The sequence below is a fragment of the Lathamus discolor genome, chromosome 2 (genome assembly GCF_037157495.1).
Source record: "Lathamus discolor isolate bLatDis1 chromosome 2, bLatDis1.hap1, whole genome shotgun sequence".
In the NCBI taxonomy this organism is placed as follows: Eukaryota; Metazoa; Chordata; class Aves; order Psittaciformes; family Psittacidae; genus Lathamus; species Lathamus discolor.
Window position 1 is genome coordinate 89,426,977 of NC_088885.1, and position 13,683 is coordinate 89,440,659.

General features: G+C 35.6%; 1 long non-coding RNA gene across 2 annotated transcripts; it reads left to right on the forward strand.

Moving 5' to 3' along the window:
- Positions 1 to 296: 296 nt before the first annotated feature.
- On the forward strand, positions 297 to 12,942 carry LOC136009299 (uncharacterized). 2 transcript variants are annotated; one of them, XR_010610471.1, is made up of 4 exons: positions 297 to 383; positions 1,841 to 1,887; positions 10,664 to 10,778; positions 12,780 to 12,942. It is a non-coding gene; the product is annotated as an uncharacterized LOC136009299 (long non-coding RNA). The 2 variants fall into 2 exon arrangements; XR_010610472.1 differs by having other exon boundaries at positions 10,693 to 10,778.
- Positions 12,943 to 13,683: the final 741 nt, after the last annotated feature.

Below are 13,683 nucleotides of genomic sequence, written 5' to 3' on the forward strand. Positions count from 1 at the left end.
TTGTCTCCCAGGAGATATCATATACCACAGATTTTCAGCTATGAGAGTGTATGTGCCCCCTGCTACTTCTGTTTGATTTTAATACTAACAGCACTGCCACAGGTGCTGGCAATAATTGTTAAGTTCGCTGCTTCATCTTTATTTCATTTCTCTGTGTTTCCTTACCTAACTGTTAACATCTGATAGTCTGAGCAAGGTCTTGATGTTGGGAAGCACAGACACCCCTTCTAGCCTCATTGGCTTCCAAGGGAATAAAAGACATTCATTGTCCCTGCCAGAAACCACTACTAAGCTAGCATGAAAGAGCACTCTGCTTCTCTCAGAGCTTCACTCTGAGTCCTAAAGGAGGGTTCATACCTTCTCTTAGAGAACTGGAATAAAAGGTGAGACCTTAGTCTTCAGAAAAGTTCATATTCTGATGAAATTTTATATGAGCTACAATTAAAAAGAGGTTCTTTTGATGTTGTTCTGCATTCCCAACAACATTCTTTGAAACTGGCATCCAAAAATACAGCTTTAGGCTGGTATCCTGGTTTCAGCTGGGATAGACTTATTTTTATTCCTAGTAGCTGGTTCAGTGCTGTGTTTTGGCTCTAGTCTGAGAATACTGCTAATGTTTTAGTTGTTGCTGAGCAGTGCTTATCCTGATCAAGGGCTTTTCAGTCTCTCATGCTCTGCCAGTGAGGATGGGCACAAGAAGACAGGAGGGAGCAGAGACGGGACACCTGACCCAAACTGAAGGTTTGTTTTACAAAGGGATATTCCATACCACAGCATGTCATGCTTGGTATATAAATAAACCAGGGGAAATTGACCCCGAGGGGCCGATCACTGCTCATGGATGAGATGGATATTGGTCTCCGGGTGGTAATCAATTGTGTTTTGCATCACTTGCATTTTTATTTTTTTGTTGTTTGAGTTTTGGGTTTGGTTTGTTTATTTAATTTGACTTTTATCTCTCTCCCTTTTTTATCTCGTTTTTATTAGTATCAGTTATTAGTTTTAGCATCAGTTTCAGTGTCTTGTACTTTATCTTAGTTATTGAACTGTTCTTAACCAATAGGTTTGTTTGTTTGTTTGTTTTTAATTCTTTTCCCTTCCCCCCAGAGCGTGAGGATGGGAGGAGCAAGTGGCTGCACAGTACTTAGTTGTCAGCTGGGGTTAAACCGCGACAAGTAAGAAGTTAGGACAGAGAATCGTATGTTGTAGAATCATAGAATAGTTAGGGTTGGAAAGGACCTTAAAATCATTTAGTTCCACTCCCCATGCCATGGGCAGGGACACCACACACTAAATCACGTCATCCAAGACTCCATTCAACCTGGCCTTGAACACTTCCAGGACAAGTTTAAGACAAATTTTATCTAAGACAGATTTTTGAAAACAAGAAAAAATCATTTTGTATCAACCTGACAGAGAGAAAATAAACACTAAGAGTGATAAAATTACATCTTTTGGCTTGCAGCATACTACAGAACTTGAACAACGTTTTCAGGTTATATAGCACTAACATTTGTCAAATTGTCAGTTTTTCATGAGTTCACAGAGTTGGACATAGTATTACAGGGCATACTTAAAAGATTGAGAGTTCACAAATTTCAAAGCCCAATCAGTAAAGAATACTTTTGTGAACAGCTTCAAATATTATCATGGGCTCAGTAGCCTTCTTTTTTTGTGAAAAATAAGTATTTTAATATAAACTAAATCTTCTCTTTGTATCCCAAATGAACAAACTGCAAAGAACATGTAGGTGAACACACTAAATATCTAGCTTTCAAGTGAGTGTAACAATATTTTCGGTAACCCCTTACATTGCCCATTTACTTTTTTGTATTTTCAGATGAGATCTACCATCAAGCCTGTGATTCAAATGAAATCACGTATCAGGTAATCGTTTCTTCTCCTTATAATATACTGATAGGTAACAGGTTTTGGAATGTATAGTATTTTATCGTGTTTGTGTAAAAAAAAAAAAAAAAAACAAAAAAACAAAACAACAACCAAACCACAAATAAATTTACTAATGTTCACAAATTCACCAAAATCAACTAGGACACTGTATCTTTTAATGGTTTTATGACAGGCCTTTAATTAAGGGTTGAGTATATCTGTTCTCTGTTCCTCCTGAGTAGCTCTCAATTGCTATGAGGAGGAAGAGATTTGTTGACAGTTTGTTGGTAGTGATTGGTCTTCTCTAAAGGGAGCAGATTTTGGAAGTCTTTGCTAAACTGGATAAATTCAGTTCAGTTAAAGAATTTAAACTGAATTGAAGTAATGAGATCTCTATAAATCACTAAACAGAAGAGTAACATTATTACACAGGATTCATGGCCATGGCAAGGGGGTTGGAACTAGACAATCTTTAAGGTCATAAATACATACAGGTCAGATATGCAAGAACAGAAAATTCAAATGATGAAACAGGTCAACCTTGTACTGACATGCTTGCAAACCATACTTTGCTTTCTTCAGTCATTTCCTTTGATTTCTTAGGAACTGCTCTCAAATTATCAATATGGAACTTGTCTCTTTCAGGAGCTATGAGTTTTTTCTATTCAGTGAACTAGATGTTAGAGAGCTTCGTTCCCTCATACATTTTTCTTAGGATTCTGTCCCAAAAGAGTATCTTTAAAGAGATTTCAGTCAAACTCACTATGTCCTAAGGCAGCCCAGCTGATTTATGTGTCTTTTGAGGTTTGGGGTGGGCTCTAGAAAAATCTGTGTCTTGCAGGGCAGGAGTGGAAAGGTGATATCGCAACCCAGCTGCCTGGGCAGTCTGGTATCTACAAAGTGCTGCAGAGAAGCCCAGCACCTGCTTTCTACCAGTTCCTATATGTCCACACAGTGAGGCAAGAAAATCCTGGCCTAGGGCTAGTGCTTCTTTTGAGCCAATACTGTTTTGCCATACTTCTGTGGTTGCTGCTTCTAATAGCCTAAAAGAAATTCACATGGTTGCACAAACTTCAGTCAGAAGCCAGAGGGTATGAGCCAGGTCTCTGCATGCCAGGAGGAGAAAAAGCAATTTTAAAGATGACTCCTTAAGTAGATAAGGTCACCAAATATTACAGTCCTTTGGCACTGGGAGGAAAAAAATCCTTCCTAAGCGACAGGGTTCTGATGTATTTTTAAGCAAGGTGTGGAAAAGCATTGCTATCTGATAAATGCTGTATGTTAAAAGTGATATAAAAATATTGAAATGTAGAAGAAAAGATGCATGGATTAATTAGATGCAGCTGAAATACATTCAGAACAGACTTTTCTATATAGTATTGCATATTGCAAATTGCCAAATCTATAGAGGAACAGGTCTATTGTTCTATTTTAGTGGTTTTGTGTGTGCGTGATGTTGACCAGGTTTTCAAAACACAAGGTTAGCTTTAAAAGTGTTCAAAACCTGTGAGGAAGATCTCATTTTCAAAAAACTCAAGTTTAAATTTAGGTACTAAAGAAAATGTCCTTTTTCATTATTATTATCATTTTTGTTATAATCTAGTCACGTGTGCAGATACTGTGTTGCCTTGGAATGACCTGAAAAGACAGCATGTAATTGGCAATAGATTTGCTTGCCTTAACAGCTCATGTCAGACTTCATTTTACTGAAATTCTCTTCCTGAAGGTGTAGGCTTTTTGCAAATATAATTTCATTAACTTCTTAATACTTGATGCTTTCATCCTTTTGGTTTCAGTATTTAGTTTGAAGTACTTCCCTTTGAAAGCATATCCACATGCTTATTATAGTAAGACTAATTCACTGTATTCTTATTAAAAAAGACTGCTGGATGTCCATGACTGATGCACAGAGAGCAGATTGTGTATTTACAAAGGCATTAAAGCTGAGCAGCCTGTACTGAACTTAATAGTTTTCCTTACCAATGAGTTAATAGTATCTGTTGTAAAACACAAGGCAATCCTTTCTTCGGCACTGACACTGATAAATATGGTTTTCAATTGTTTTGGTAATTTCCTCACTCGGTCTCTACTCCTTAGGGAAGAAACAGTTAAAATTGTTGCCAGCCTTTCCTTCTGGTGATATTGGCTCATTGTTTGTTTGCCACTGCCATTTGGTCAGGATAGAACTATTGGGAAAAATAACCTTCTTGAAAATGCAAAGTGCTGCCAGCTTTGAAGAGAAATGACACATGGTGGATATTTGCTGTTCAGTGTTTGCATTTCCATGGTCTTTCAGAAAGAACAGTTTTTTTCTACTGCTGTTCAGATAGCTGGCATATTTGGTGGATGTGAACCACAGTGTTATCAAACATGTCTAATGCAGCCAGTGACATTAAAAAATCTGATGAATCCATGACCTGATTCTGCAAGGTGTCTGCGTGAAATAATTTCAAAGCCTGCTGATACTGAATAGGGGTAAAGCTGACTGTGGTTTTGAGCACAGCACAAATGGCCCTCACAGGGTCATTCAGCATTGTAGGTTCCTGTCGTGTTATTATTTTAATATGGGCACAGGGCTGTCAATAACCTTCCAGTGTGTTTCAAGCTTTGTTATTTTCCATTAATTACCCCTTGCTACACAAAATAGCTGGAGACATCTCCAAGCAGGTAGCTTTAAATAAGGACTATTTTGGTGTTCAGAAGGAAATATACCTGATGGCACATTTGGGGAATAAGAACCATAGGAACAAGTGAGATTTTTGCATGGGTGTTTCTAATATTGTTAAAGTAGCAGTTGACACCTATTGACTGGCTATTAACACATAATAAAAAGCATACTTTTTTTTTTTTTTTTACTTTTATAAAGAAATTCCTTTTAGGAATAAATTAATAATCTTAGTTTGTATCCTGTATTTTTTGTACTTTTGCAATGATTTACTATTAAGTGTTCCAACGCTGTGAAAAGAAGCAAGGCATAGTGTTGCCAAAATTTTATCACGATTCTTAGATGACTTGGAGGTGGTCTTTAGGTACCAATCCCTGGAGTTTCTGCCTAGGAAAAGACTAATTTTACTGTTAAAATAATAATTAAAAAATAATAAAAAACATTAATTTTTTTCTTTTTCTTTTTTTTTTTTTTTTTTGAGAAAAGGTGGAAAATGTGATGCCTACAGGCTCAGAGAATAGATGACAAATCAAAAACTTGCAGGGATATTTAAACATAGAAATTGATCAATCTACACTTTTACAACACATCAAAGCATTTTGGGGGCCTGACATACTGTGTTTTGAGCTGAAAATCTATGTCAGATACTACAGCAATTACATGTCCTGTGTTTTGGTTTTTTTTTTTTTTAATTTTTCTCCAGAAATTTTGTTTCAATTTGCTTTGATCTAATTAGGTCCTTAACAAATTAGCATTATGAAGTGGGAACTTACTAAGAAGGCTGAAGGGCAAAATGAGGTATCTTTATCTAAGAAACAAAAGCAATCCACTTTCATATTCATAGAGTCATGGAGTCACAGAATGGTTTGCGTTGGAAGAGACCTTAAAGATCATCTTGTTTCAATCCCTTTGCCCTGGGCAGGGACATCTTCCACTAGACCAGGTTGCTCAAATCCCCATCCAGATTGGCCTAGAACTCTTCAAGGGTCAGGGCAGCTACAAGTCTAGGCAATCTGTGCCAATGTCTCACCACCCTCACAGTGAAGAATTTTTCCCTAATATCTAATCTAAATCTGCCATCTTTCAGTTTAAAGACATTCGCTCTTGTCCTGTCACTAAATGCCTTTGTAAAAGGTCCCTCTTTAGATTTCTTGTAGGCCCTGTTTAGGTTTTGGAAGGCTTTGGAAGGCTGCTATGATGTCTCCCCTCAGCCTTGCCTTCTCCAGGCAAGCCCAGCTCTCAACCTGTTTTCATAGAAGAGAGGCTTCAGCCTTCTGATCATCTCTGTGGCCCTCCTTTGTTGCTGAAAAAATTATTGTTGAACCAGCATGGTTCAAAATATTCCATGGACAGTTCAAGATACTTTCATTTTATACTGTCTTGTCCACACTATTGGAAGATCATACTCTGGTTGTCTGCTGCTGTAACAGTGAAAGAATGACCTCTGCCATAAATTTTTGTTAATCCAGGAGGTAAGCTGCCTGTTATCCAAGGTCCAAAAAGTATCCAAACATCTTTAGTGTTCAGAATCTCAGCTATGATAAATGTCACAGAGCACCAAAGTATGACCTGTATACCTCTCGGCATCAAAGACTGCAGTAGCTGGTCAACATGGTTTTCAGTAAGGTTTTCAGTAAAAAATGTAAGTTTGTAGCTATGATGAAAGTCATATTTTCCAAAACATTCAAGAATCTTCATGAATTTAAACTGCATTCGCTTAGAGATCTCTGTGCTGAACAACACCATCCAGGGGAGCTGTTTCACAGTCGCAGGTAATAATTAAGTTTGACAAACTAGTAGAAAAAAACAGATTAACTTTAGAAGAGATGTAACAGAGGGAGAATAAGACAGTTTAGCACATTAAAAAGAATATGCACTTTAGCTGGGCACTTCAAATTTCTGGGAGACTTGTATGACTTCTGGAGCTGACTGAGCAGGGAAGATGCCACTACCTGAGATCTAGCTTTTCTATAGAGCACAGAGAGGCGGAACACTAATCTAGAAAAATGGATTAAGAACTAAAAAGTACTTTCCCACCTCTCCAGTTTCCTCAGCTATAAGAGCTGAGGAAGTAAATAAAGTAAATAAAGCAAATCAGTTTGTCTTCATAGACTATGAAATATTTCAGTAACAGAAACCTCTTGCATCATTCCTTGCTACCACAATGTCATGTGGGAAGCTCCATTTCAGGATATGCCTGCCTTTTACTCTTGGTTCTCTGTCTGAAATTTCACAGTCAGAATCTTTCTTGATCATGCTCCTAAATTAGCTCTCACTCCAGCAGGGTCTGGTATTTATATTCCCCACCATCAGGCATTTATAGTTGTTATATCTCTTCTCATAATTCCTTTTACAGGACCAAAAATGTTCATCTGTTCTTTTCTTGCAAGATACAACTTTCATATCCTCTGATGATCCATGTAAACCTATCTTTTTTCTCTTGAATTTCATGCCATTATTATTACACTGATCATTGAGGCAGCCTGTTTTGTTTTTGTTTTTGTTTTTTTTATGGCTTGACATGCCAGTCTCTTCTAAAACAAGTAGTATGAGGTGTTTTGTTTTTCTGTTGGTTTTTTTTTGTTTGTTTGTTTGTTTTTAATCTTTTTTTAATATTAGTGTGGGGTGTTTTTTGTTTTTTGGTTTTTTTTTTTTTGAGGGTTTTTTTTTAATCCTTTTTTTAATATATACTAGTTTTTAAAAACAAAACTAAGACTCTCTTGTCCTAAAAATCTTTGTATGAGTGCTTGAAGTGTTAGGTTTGCAGTTGGACATGGTGATCTTAAGGGTCTTCCCCACATAAATGATTTTATGACTCTTATAATGGTTTTGTGTGTAAGATGTGGAACAACTTGTGGGGAAAGATCATTGGACCAAACAATTTGGGGTCATTAAGCTGTTCGAGTTTTGCTTCCAGTTTCATTGTGGTGGATTCTTTTTTCCTGCTGTTCTGAAGTTCATCTCCTCTTAGTCTGTAGCTCATCAGCTGCTTCACTGAGAAAATCTTTATATATTAATTTGGTTTTGGAGCCACATTAAGTTTGTCTTTAATCTCTACCTAGAACTTTCTTCACAGTAATCTTTTTAAAGTTAATTGTTTTTTCTATACCTGTAAAATCTTACTTTTTTTGTTATCCTTTCCTACGTCCAACTTACTTGCCTCTTATCTTTTTATTTCTTGATTTCTACCTACATACAAATCCTTCTTGAGAGATCTATTGATTCAATTAGGCCGTTTTTCAGAAGATTATTTTATCTTGTTTTCTTGTAATTTCCTCTGTTTAGACTGCTGACAATTTTAGTATCTTGGACTTGAAGGAATTCCAGGCCTCAGCCATATTCTGGGGTCCTCTGGTTTACTTCTTTTACTACCTTTTTGATATTCAGCCTTTTGATATGGAGAAATTAGGATTCAGAATATAGCTGAGACTTCTAAGTATACTGTAATGAATAATAAGTGGTGACAGACAAAATAAAAATTAATTGACTACTCCTCAGATGTTCTTCTGCTTTAATAACTACAAGCAAAAGTTTGAAATTAAATTTAATATGAAAGGCAAAGGTAGCTCTTCCAAAGTTTATTATTTTTCATATTTTTGGCTTACAAAGTTATAATGCTCACTTCAAATTTTTCTGTTGCGTCTGTGGGCAAGAAAGCCCATCCTCAATTGTGTGTTGTTGTCCTTGTGTGTGTGTATACTCTCCAATTATCAAATATTTAAGTAAAATTTGATAGTTTTCCCCTCAGTTAAATTGATTGATTGATTGATGGCTTGGCTTCGCGAATGAAGATTTGGGAAGGGCTTTACCCACGCTTACTACAAGCGTGATGAGGACTAAAAGGGCAATGTGGGATAGGCAAATCTGGTTGGAAAAAAGGCTGCTTAGTCATTCAGGATGTTTTGGAACAAGACTGTAATCTCCTGGGTCAATCTTGAGCGACCAATGTCCTGAACCACCTGCATGCAGGGTTGGGTCTGAGGCTTCCATACCCTGAATTGATATATCAATACTGAGGCAGCTGCTAGCAAGAGATAATTCTTGGGCAGTAGCAGAGAGGAATAGTTAAGCACATACTTTAAAGGATTAAAAAGTGAACATGACTAACTCCAAATGGACACCTGGCCTACTTGTGTGGCCATAGGGATGGTTAAAGGTTGAGTAACAGCACCTTTTGTTGATGAAGACATAAAGGCACGAGGAATAGAGAAACTTGAGCTGTTCTATGGAGACATGCATAAATTATCTTTACTTTTTGGATTATCTTCCTGGAAGGATACAGAAATAGTAAGTATCTTAGAATATTCTTACTGCTGCTCATTCCTCACCAGTGTGAGCAGGCAACATGTTGTTCTCTTTTACTGGGGCTACTTACTTTTTTATTGGTTTGGATGTTGAAAGAGTAATGGTCCCTTTGAAATTAGTAAGCAACTAAACCAGCAAGCATGTTTCTGTTTAATTGTGAAATCAGTGAAGTTCATAAGATTGTACTGGCAGAAACATCTTCTGTAGATATTTATCACTGGCCCATTGGACATACTTGTCCTTTTTTCTCTATGATTGCAATTACAAAGTTTGTCATCAACAGGTTTTTACTTTTTTCCTTATGATCTCAGAGAAGAAAGTTGTTAATGAGCAAACTTTCAATTTGCAAAAAAAGCTGATGGTCAAATCTCAAATGCAGTCTGATGTGTCTTCCTGTCTAAATCTGCAAAGCAGCTGCAGAAGTAACTTGGCTTGGGTAAAGCCTGCTGAGTATTTACATGATTACATAAAGCACTTTAAATCAAAACTTACAAGCAATCAGAAGACTTAAAAAAATGCAGTTAAGAAGTACAGCATAACATCCTTCTCCAATTTCCCCTCATTAACTACTTCATTTTTATGCATTCTGAACAGTTCCTGATCTTAAGTCAAAATGTGTCCATGATCACATCCAAACTGAACTCTCTCATAATCTGCATAATACTTTGCTAGATTAATTGCTCGGTTTGTATGAGTCAGGAACATCTTCCAATCAAAGCAATTTTAGAAATAAGATTACTTTGTTTTTACCATGATTAATTCAAATAAGTTTAAGTGAAATGCATATCCTTTGCTTTTCACTGTAAATGTTGAAGGGTATTGGATCCATAGTCTTATTTCAGTCTTAATTTGCATAAGCATTAATAAATTTACATAAGTTATTTCCCATGACAATCTGTCAAATAATTTGAAAAGAGTCATAAATGATGACAATCAGTTTCATAATTGGACTTTATGTTAATAACCTGTCTGTGGCATGAACACTTTTCTGCATTATGGGCAAATTCAAATGTAGTACTCACAATGTAGTCATGTTTCTATTGTCTTAGTTCAATCAAAAGTAGACGCTTTAAGAGAATATAACAGATACAAAATTATTCTTTTGAAAATTAGAAGTTTATTCCCAACATTATGAAATTTCAAATAATAAAACTAATTACTTGAGCTATCCGGTTGATTCTTGCTAAGATGATAGAAGCCATGTGACATTATTTTTCATTTCCTGTTTGTACATAGTTTTGTTTGTTGTTTTTTTTCAGGAGTGTTTAAGCTTGTGTATTTTACATTTTGAAGTCATGAGTGTTAATTTCCTATTTCAATAGGAGAGTATTGAATAATGAAAATATTGTAGACCCTTAATTTTAAACCAGATTTCACTTTCCTTAAACAATAATAAACATAATAGAAAATGGACGTGTAATTAGCGCATAGGTCATGGTGTTATCCCAGAATTTAAGGGTTGTACTGCATGTGTCAGTACAGGACACCTTTCTGTTAGGGTCAGTGAACATTAAAGAGGAATTCTGAAACTGCACTAAAAAGAGACGTTCTGTTAATTGTTTGAACAAAAGGAATAAATCTGAAATAAAAATATGTGGTGTCATGTTTTATGAATTATTCTTAATACTGAAGAATTTATTGTATGAAAGGTCATTAAGTGATTAGTTGAGCCTGATTAACAGATTTGGGGTTTCTATTCTTACTGAAATCACTCGGATATTTTTTATTTTATTTGACATTATAAGAAGTAAATTAGGTTCTTGATACTCAATTACCATTTACTAGTGATTTGATGTGTTACAGAAACTTCTTTGATCTATACCATATCACAGTTATAAAATGCTCCATTGGGAAAGTCATAATTCATCAGAACAGAACAGAGGAATCATGGAGAATCCAAAAGTACATGGATGCAAAGGTAAAATTCAGTTTTTCTAAACCTTCCTCTTTACATATGATGCCTCTGTACACTACAGCTTTCCATATAAACTTGGAAATCAGGAAACAAAGCTGGTGGCAGAACAGTAAATAAGTACACTAGAAATTATCCTTAGTTAAACTTTTAATGAGTGTCTCCTATATATGGTGAACTTGGATAGTAAGCAGATTAAAGAGTCACCCTTGGAGAAAAGAACTGTTGCTATCAATTTCTTTTTTTCTGAGCAAATATATTTTTAACTCTGTCGTAGGTAAGCAGGAATGTTTTTTCTTCATTTATTTTTTTTAGTCCATTTTTTCCCTAACACTGGGGAGAAGGAAGGGAGTGAGGAGGCAGCTGGGTGGAGTTTGTCTGTTGGTCAAGGCTAACTCATCGTGCCAAGATTTCAGTATTATCATTTTGTCCAGGCACTTTATTAAGAGATCTTACTAATTATAGGTTCTCAACTGAAACAGTCAATACGTTGCTTACTCTGGAGTTAATTATATATAGTTAATACTTGAATATGTAACTCGTAGAATACTGAGCCCTTAGGCCTAAAGGACAAAGTGAGGTAACTGTTGTCCTGCTTTCTTGGTCTTCAGGCATCTATGTTTTCTTTGCTTCAATCACAGTTGCAATGTTCTTTGAACATAGATGTTGTTGTAATTTTGTTCATAATTTATCACAGGCACACATTGCACTATAGAATTTTTAGGTAAATATAATGAAAAGATTATGTAATGCCCTTCTTGAAACCAACAGCCCACATATCAAATTAAAGAAAATTGTCCAAATCAGTATTTCTAAATTTCAGTATGAGTTTTTTCCTTATAGTAGCTACTGGCTTGGATTGAGAGTTTTTTTGGGAAAAAAATGCCCTTATGATAGGATGTAACATGAGTTCATAAAAACTTAATCTCCTTGGAAATCACTTATGACTCCAACTTCTTCTCAGTCTCATTTTATTTTCAAAATTGGTGACATTTACCTATAATTCCTTTGATAGTGTTATTTATGAATAAAATGGTGAATTTTCAAGCATTACATTTAAGGAAACACATTTTAAGTACTTTTCTACTATAAAATACTCCTGTCTTCTACCCTATAGAAGAATTTCCTATATCCTTTTTGAGTAATACTTGTATGCTTCACTGCTCTTCCTCCTATCCTTACTTTTGCTCTCTACCTCATGTAAATGAATTAGAGGATTTCAGGATACTTGGAAACCAGAACTCTGTCAAAAATAATTCCTTCTTCATTAAGATAAAGCTGGAAGTCTGCCACAACACTGCCAGAGATAGAGATTTCAATTTTCTGGGAGGCTGAAGCATAAAAGAGAGGAAAATAAAATGCATTCTAAAATTCACCTTTTCTTTTCAACTGAATTAATTATAATGTACTGTATCTGTTGTGCTGTGAATGCTACTCTACAAAAGGCACAGTGGGACTGCTAAACCTTGTCCAGCTTTGAAGATATTGGCAGTTGGCTTGCTATGTGTTTTCCTATTAATCAGCTTGAATCCTCTGTGAGACTGAAAGGATGCTGGATGTTGTCTTCTTATTTAGCTTACTTGCTACTAAGAATCTGTGATGCATTCAGGTTACTTACCATTTGGTGTAGTAAAGGCTGATGTATTGCTAGGTAAGTGAAGAATTGCCTCCTTATCATTTCCATTGATTGCTCAACTTCCGTGTATAGTTATGGGAAAGAGTCTGCATCATTAGTCAAGTCAGAAGTCAACATAAGCATTTGGAATTTGCAAGCTGCAGTTAAATACAGATTCTAGACCATAGCTGACATATTTTCAAAAGTGCATTTATTTGGTGAAAGCAATAAAGTTCAAAACTTTAGTGATCTAATAAAATTGTAACAGTACTCAGCTAAGGGTTTACATTACAAATTTACTTCAGGGAGTGACTGAATCACAGAGCAGACCAGTATGCAGAAGAATTTGACTACCTAAGTCTAAGTTCTGCTTTCCCTTCATGTACATCTAGGACACTTTCATCTATCCAATGGATACAGATTTGCAGAGGGAAAACTGAGACTGGCAAGAAATTACTTTTGAGTCACTCCTCATTTACTGTCTTGTTGTTCTGATTCTTTGTCTAGCAAACAACTTCTATTAACTTTACACATACAAACAGCCATACTGTGCATGATGGGAATACTTGAAGTTCATAAAGCTAACTGGTTACAGACTTGCACTGTGTCATATTGTCTAATATATAAGCAGAACATTAGATGGAATGGAAAATTTAAATAATAAATGTTGTTATAAGTGTCTTTTATTTATTATCTGAAACAATTTATAGTTTTGCATTTTTTTATTATTGTAGCTGAAAAATCTTTAGGTGGAATAAGTAGCTGGTGTCTCTAATACAGAATTTGTATTAGTATGAAAGCGAGCTGGATCATAGGAAGCCACTTCCACAGAAATTACAGAGAAAATAATTTCTGAGGCCTGGTTACATATATACAGATACTTTCTTACTGACCTATATTACCTGTGTTGGTAGAAAGTTGGAGACTGGGAGGGGTGTATTTACTGGAATAACATTTTCAGAAATTAACGCATTTTCTTTTTTATCATTATTTTATCATTATATCAGTTTAATAGATTTTGCATCCTAAGATTCACCAACACTTGCTGTATGTGGAGGTACAAATTGTATAACTGCACATAGGAAATGGGATGTATAATGCACACAGTGCTTTCTTTTAGAAAGTTTGGTCTCAGTGTGAATAGCATTTATCTCCTAAGCTTTGGAGACAGGAACAGCAAAGCTGCGTATCAGCCTGTTTTCAGGGCAGTATGTTTTGTCTTTAGCTACACTGAGTTGCTAAAATTGTGTTAATGCAAGAGTTGTATGAATTTTGTCTATATATTACAATTGTTTT